The 7,063-nt window shown below is 48.0% G+C and overlaps 1 long non-coding RNA gene across 1 annotated transcript; it reads left to right on the top strand.

Moving 5' to 3' along the window:
• Nucleotides 1–606: 606 nt before the first annotated feature.
• LOC114156489 (uncharacterized) lies at nt 607–2,928 on the top strand. Its single transcript, XR_003597948.1, has 3 exons — nt 607–743; nt 1,873–2,068; nt 2,155–2,928. It is a non-coding gene; the product is annotated as an uncharacterized LOC114156489 (long non-coding RNA).
• Nucleotides 2,929–7,063: the final 4,135 nt, after the last annotated feature.

The following is a 7,063-nucleotide window of genomic DNA, read 5'->3' on the forward strand; positions in this document are numbered from 1 at the left end:
TTTTGAACTTTTGACAATGTCAAAATCAATCAATATGAGGCTTTAGTTTAATAATTTTTATGATTTATTTAAAGTTCTTTAGAAATTTTATTGAACACCTCAAATTAGTTCATTCTTAATTAGTGGGACCAACTGGTCCCAGTAGTGAGCAGGTGGGGGGAGGGTGGGCACCATAAGTATCCATCAAAAGACTGACCACTGAGGCGAAATCACACAAGCGAAGCCACTTATTCAATTTTTCGTATCCCCCTTCCATCCCTGCATGCATCTGCATCCCACTATCTTTTCCCTTCACTTTCCCTCCACCCCACCTCCCTTCCTGTGTCCAGCACCCCCTGATTTTACCCTGCACCCCCCATTTCTCTCCCTCCCCTCTGCCTCTTGCCCAATTCATTGTACCAAAGGAGATTTTCTCCATTGAGGCCCAGTCTCTTAGGTAACCCCAGCGCTGCATGAAATGAGGGTAGAGAGAGAGCGAGAGACAAGGAATGAGTGAAAGAAGAGGGAGAGAGAGGCAAAAGAGGGCGGGGAAACCAAGAGGAAATGTAAAGGCGGAGGGTGGGCCCGGCAGAAAGGGTTGAAGAAGGAGAGGGAGAAGGATGCAGGATCAGAAGAGGCAAAAGCAGAGAGAGTGAAAGATGGAGAAGTAGGACAAGTGCGGTCAGACGTCGACAGCGAAGCAGCTAAAATTCGACCCAGAACGGAGGGAGGATGGAATAGAAGAGAGGATGTCGGTCGCACATGTAAGGATGAATGATCGGTGGTTGAGACGGACTTTATGGCGGGCTTTTTGCAGAAATTCTTGATCCAGATTTTATGTCCCACAGGGTCCTAATACCTGGCACTACAAGCCTCCTTTCCTTTAGGTAATACATCTTTTTGTCACTTTTAAACAGGGCACCGAGTATTATCAGTGCCTGCAGACAAGTGTGAGGCAGAAAAGTTTAGGCTTTTGGGCCTTTTTAATTCCAGCAGGATCAGTACTTGTAAGGGAAGAGGTTGGGAAAATGGAGCAAAGAGTTTATGTAAATTGTTAAGAATGCAAAACAAATTCTTTCTGTTAATGCATAAATAAAGGTGAACTTTACTATAAGGCACTTAAAAAAAACTTTTAACCATAAGACTTTTTGGACTTCATTAGGAAAAGATAATTGAAATGTTGTAAACTTACTATTACAATGCTGAAACATACCAGGACTTAAGAAAGCATTTAAGAGATTCCACTTTGAATTTATTTTTTCAACAAAATGAAATATTTTCTGGCTCTAACTGCAAACTTTATTCTGAACACAGGCTTAAAACTTTAAGGAACAAGCTTGCTGAGTTGCTGCCATCCTTTGTGACCATGCTACTCTGCACCTCAATGGTGGGCACACAGCACATGGGGTTCGGATGAATAGGCCAGGCCTCACCAAAGACCGCATCATTTGGATAAAGACGGAGTCCCACAGAAAGAGAGAACGCCTAACAGAGCGAATCAGATAAAGAGAAAATGTTGCATTCGGCAAATCAGATTAGAGCGAGTCACGGTTTTACTTTTTAATTCTCAAGCATCCCATTACTCCACCCTCACTTGATCTAACTTGGGGAAATTTTCTACCCCTGTTGCTAATGTGCTTGATAATCAGGTGCACAACTGCTGTGCTGAGTTATCATCTCAGGCTTTTGTCCTCTTTGATCCATGTGACCATTGGGGGGGGACCCACTCCTTCTTTTGTGCAAGGTCACAGCGCTGGCTCCTTTAGGACGGGCCTGCCCCCGGGTGGTGACCCCTTCGTTTATCATGGTGTCACCGGCTCAGAATACAAGCATGAGTTAGCGCTTTCTCCCTTTCTCTTTCTCAGGCTTATTCTTGGTTATTTCTTTTTTCAGGTCTTTCTTTTTTTCATCCACAATCGCTGACCTGAAGGCCACGGACAAACACTGCTTTGAACCTTTTTTCTCAGCAAGTGGACAAACTGATATTTTGGATCCTCTCCCAGCGCTTGGTGGCTTGAAACTTAAATCACTAAATCAGCTCTGCACCAACTGCCACACAACCAGGCGATGCACCTGCCTCTTCAAGAATGTGAGTCCTCTAATGACCAAAGGAGACATGGAGGTCTGGAGTTGATTGTCCAAACGCAATTCTTGCGTCTGCCTTTGTGAAACCAGGAGTTGTGGATGGACATCACGCCCCTGACCTCCAAACATCAGCGAGGGACAGACCGCCATGGATGGGATCAAACTCAGCGGCTCTGAGGATGGAAAAGTGAAGCGCAGAAAGACAAACAGAGAGAGGGAGAGTGCTATTGAACGAGGCAGAGAGTGTGAGTTTATGTAAATCTAAAGCCTTCAAGAAACTCATCTTACATTTTTGCAAGACATCCTGAAGGTTTTGTTAATAAGACTGATTTTAAGATTTCATGCTCTAGAAGCTTTTCATCAAAGTTTCTTAAACTTAGTTTTAATAGAATATTGCATTTATGTTGAGAAAAAGCTAACTATTTTTCCTGGCAACAAGTACAGGAAGTGAAGAGGAAGTCACCTGATTTGCCTAAATACAATCTAACGTAAACATCACCTTTGCATCTATGCTAAGCTCATATTTTTTTCAAAAAGGAAAAGTCTTTTGAAACCATTAATGTTTCTCATTACAAAAGATGTGATCCAGCTTGCATCAGTTGAGAGTGAAAATTAACTCCAATTAATTGAATATCTGTTAACTTTAAGTGTTTCTTTCACACAGGTGTCATGTCTAATTGTTTCTACACATCTTGCTCTGCAGATCAGGAGAGTCCCCATTTTGGACTCTCAGCTTTTTGCTGCACCTCAGACAAACTCAAAAAGCAAAAAGCTTCACCTCAGCTGAATGTGTCCTTCTCACACTTCAGCACTGAAATCTAAAGCAGGTCTTGCTAAATTTGCACTGGAAAGGGTAAAGTGACAGAAAAGGAGAATGAATGGGGATTGGGAATCTGTATGTGTGAGTGTGTGTGGACTCACCCTCTCTCTGTTTGCTGGTGTGAATTTGCTTCTGTGTGTGTTTTCCTGTGTTTGACAAAGTTCAGGGGGGAGGCAGACCTGGAGAAAGAAAAAGGAAAATGAGAGCAAGTGAAGGATTTGAATGTGGTGCAGAAAGAGTGGGGGGAGAGGCAGATTTTTGGAGGGAAAAAGAAGAGCAGGAACCTTGAAGTTTGTGTGGCCAGATTGTGTGCTGCTTCACAGCAAGAGGAGCGTAAATTGGTGAGATTTATAGATTGAAGCTGCAGGAAGCAACATTGCAGTCTGGGAAATATGTATAGAGAAAGAGAAAACACGAGAGAGGGACAGAGCGGGAGAGTTAGAGGGCAGAAGGAGATCAAGAGCGAGGCTGCATTAATATGCTAATGTCCTGAGTGAATGCACAACAGGCCCACTGACCAGGCTAATCACTAGTGGACACACACTGGGGCTAATCCCTAAAGCAGCACTGACACACACATGCGTGAGGCACACATGCACATATTTAGATAGTGACATCTTCAGCATTAATTAGTGTTTGTTTGAAATGCAAGGAATTGCCAGGCTTGGGTTCAGTTTTAGAAATTGCAGGATAATTTCTAGATAATATTAAAAGGTGTAACTGATTGCTTCCATCAGTCAAATCACAATGTTTTAAGGTTTTCTTTGTTCTAGATATGATTGAAAACAAAAAGTTCAAAGAGGATCAATATAAAAGGATGCAAAAGGCTATTTTAGTAATATGGAAATGTAACACACAGAAACATTTTAGTCTAGCATAGATGTAAAAATGCCATCTTCTGTTAAAATCTGGATAAATGTGTATAGCTAATATGATAATTATTAAAATTTCAAAACGCTGTAAAACATGAAGATAAAGCTATTCTTTGTCCTGGAATTTGGACTTCAGTAGCTTTTATCTGCTTGAAAATGTTATTTTATGTACTTTGTTTTAAAATCTGATACTTTTGTACTATATTTACATGTTTTCAGAATAAAGTGATTAAAAACAATATGTCAAGATGTGTTCTGGGTTTTTGCTCCCTGCTTTCTCTGTTGGCTTAAAAAAAAAATACAAACTGCTAAACTCTTTTCTAACTTTATGGAGGAGAATGAGAAATAATAATGGTCATATTTATCTATCACCTTTGTCTGATTTTAAAGCCCTTAAAAAGTAGCAGACTAACATTTAGCATACATTTAACTTATCTGCACAAGGACTAGTAATTGGGTTTGCTTATCTGTTAAACACATGGTGTAATAAATTCTGAGAAGGAAGTTAAATGTCTTATAAATAATGTTATGACATAATTTTATCCACAATTATTTTTCCCAAAAATAACGTTTTGTCCATCCATCCATCCATCCATCTTCTTCCGCTTATCCGAGGTCGGGTCGCGGGGGTAGCAGCTTCAGAAGGGAGGCCCAGACTTCCCTCTCCCCAGCCACTTCTTCCAGCTCCTCCGGGGGAATCCCGAGGCGTTCCCAGGCCAGCCGAGAGACATAGTCCCTCCAGTGTGTCCTGGGTCTTCCCCGGGGCCTCCTCCCGGTGGGACGTGCCCGGAACACCTCACCAGGGAGGCGTCCAGGAGGCATCCTGACCAGATGCCTAAGCCACCTCAACTGGCTCCTCTCGATGTGAAGGAGCAGAGGCTCTACTCTGAGTCCCTCCCGGATGACTGAGCTTCTCACCCTATCTCTAAGGGAGAGCCCAGCCACCCTACGGAGAAAACCCATTTCGGCCGCTTGTATCCGCGATCTCGTTCTTTCGGTCATGACCCAAAGCTCATGACCATAGATGAGGGTGGGAACGTAGATCGACCGGTAAATCGAGAGCTTCGCTTTTTGGCTCAGCTCTCTCTTCACCACGACGGACCGGTACAGCGCCCGCTTGACAGCAGACGCTGCGCCAATCCGCCTGTCGATCTCCCGCTCCCTTCTTCCCCCATTCGTGAACAAGATCCCGAGATACTTAAACTCCTCCACTTGGGGCAGGACACCCCCCCTGACCCGGAGAAGGCACTCTACCCTTTTCCGGCTCAAGACCATGGCCTCGGATTTGGAGGCACTGATCCCCATCCCGGCCGCTTCACACTCGGCTGCGAACCGATCCAGCGAGAGCTGCAGATCACGATCTGATGAAGCCAAAAGGACCACATCGTCTGCGAAAAGCAGAGATGAGATCCTGAGGCCACCAAATCGGATCCCCTCAACACCTTGGCTGCGCCTAGAAATTCTGTCCATGAAAGTGATGAACAGAATCGGTGACAAAGGGCAGCCCTGGCGGAGTCCAACTCTCACCGGAAACGAGCCCGACTTACTGCCGGCAATGCGGACCAGACTCTGACACCGGTCATACAGGGACCTGACAGCCCGTATCAAAGGGCCCGGTACCCCATACTCCCGGAGAACCCCCCACAGGGCTCCCCGAGGGACACGGTCGAACGCCTTCTCCAAGTCCACAAAACACATGTAGACTGGTTGGGCGAACTCCCATGCACCCTCCAGGACCCTGCTGAGGGTGTAGAGCTGGTCCAGTGTTCCACGACCAGGACGAAAACCACACTGCTCTTCCTGAATCCGAGGTTCGACTATCCGACGGACCCTCCTCTCCAGGACCCCTGAATAGACCTTGCCAGGGAGGCTTAAGAGTGTGACCCCTCTATAATTGGAGCACACCCTCCGGTCCCCCTTTTTGAACAGGGGGACCACCACCCCAGTCTGCCAATCCAGGGGAACTGCCCCCGATGTCCATGCGATATTGCAGAGTCGCGTCAACCAACACAACCCTACAACATCCAGAGCCTTAAGGAACTCCGGGCGGATCTCATCCACCCCCGGGGCCTTGCCACCGCGGAGCTTTTTAACCACCTCGGCGACCTCGCCCCCAGAGATTGGAGAGCCCAACCCAGAGTCCCCAGGCTCCGCTTCCTCAGTGGAAGGCATGTTGGTGGGATTGAGGAGGTCTTCGAAGTACTCTGCCCACCGGCCCACAACGTCCCGAGTAGAGGTCAGCAGCACACCATCCCCACTATAAACAGTGTTGGTGCTGCACCGCTTCCCCCCCCTGAGACGCCGGATGGTGGACCAGAATCGCCTCGAAGCCGTGCGGAAGTCTTTCTCCATGGCCTCTCCAAACTCCTCCCACACCCGAGTTTTTGCCTCAGCAACCGCCCGAGCCGCATGCCGCTTCGCCCGCCGGTACCCATCAGCTGCTTCCGGAGTCCCACAGGCCAAAAAGGCTCGATAGGACTCCTTCTTCAGCCTGACGGCATCCCTCACCGAAGGTGTCCACCAACGGGTTCGAGGGTTGCCGCCGCGACAGGCACCGACAACCTTGCGGCCACAGCTCCGATCGGCCGCCTCGACAATGGAGGCACGGAACACGGTCCACTCAGACTCCATGTCCCCCACCTCCCCCGGGACGTGTTCGAAGTTTTGCCGGAGATGGGAGTTAAAGCTCCGTCTCACAGGGGATTCCGCCAGACGTTCCCAGCAGACCCTCACAACACGTTTGGGCCTGCCAGGTCTGACCGGCTTTCGCCCCCGCCACCGGAGCCAACTCACCACCAGGTAGTGGTCAGTGGACAGCTCCGCACCTCTCTTCACCCGAGTGTCCAAGACATACGGCCGCAGATCCGATGAAACGATGACAAAGTCGATCATCGAACTGCGGCCTAGGGTGTCCTGGTGCCAAGTGCACATATGGACACCCTTATGCTTGAACATGGTGTTCGTTATGGACAATCCATGGCGAGCACAGAAGTCCAGCAACAGAACACCGCTCGAGTTCAGGTCGGGTGGGCCGTTCCTCCCAACCACGCCCCTCCAGGTCTCACTGTCGTTGCCCACGTGAGCGTTGAAGTCCCCCAGCAGAACAAGGGAGTCCCCAGGAGGAGCACTCTCCAGTACCCCCTCTAAGGACTCCAAAAAGGGTGGGTAATCTGAACTGTCGTTCGGCCCGTAAGCACAAACGACAGTCAGAACCCGTCCTCCCACCCGTAGGCGGAGGGATCCTACCCTCTCGTTCACCGGGGTAAACCCCAACGTACAGGCGCCGAGATGGGGAGCAACAAGTATG

The sequence above is a fragment of the Xiphophorus couchianus genome, chromosome 13, assembly GCF_001444195.1.
Source record: "Xiphophorus couchianus chromosome 13, X_couchianus-1.0, whole genome shotgun sequence".
Taxonomy (NCBI): domain Eukaryota; kingdom Metazoa; phylum Chordata; class Actinopteri; order Cyprinodontiformes; family Poeciliidae; genus Xiphophorus; species Xiphophorus couchianus.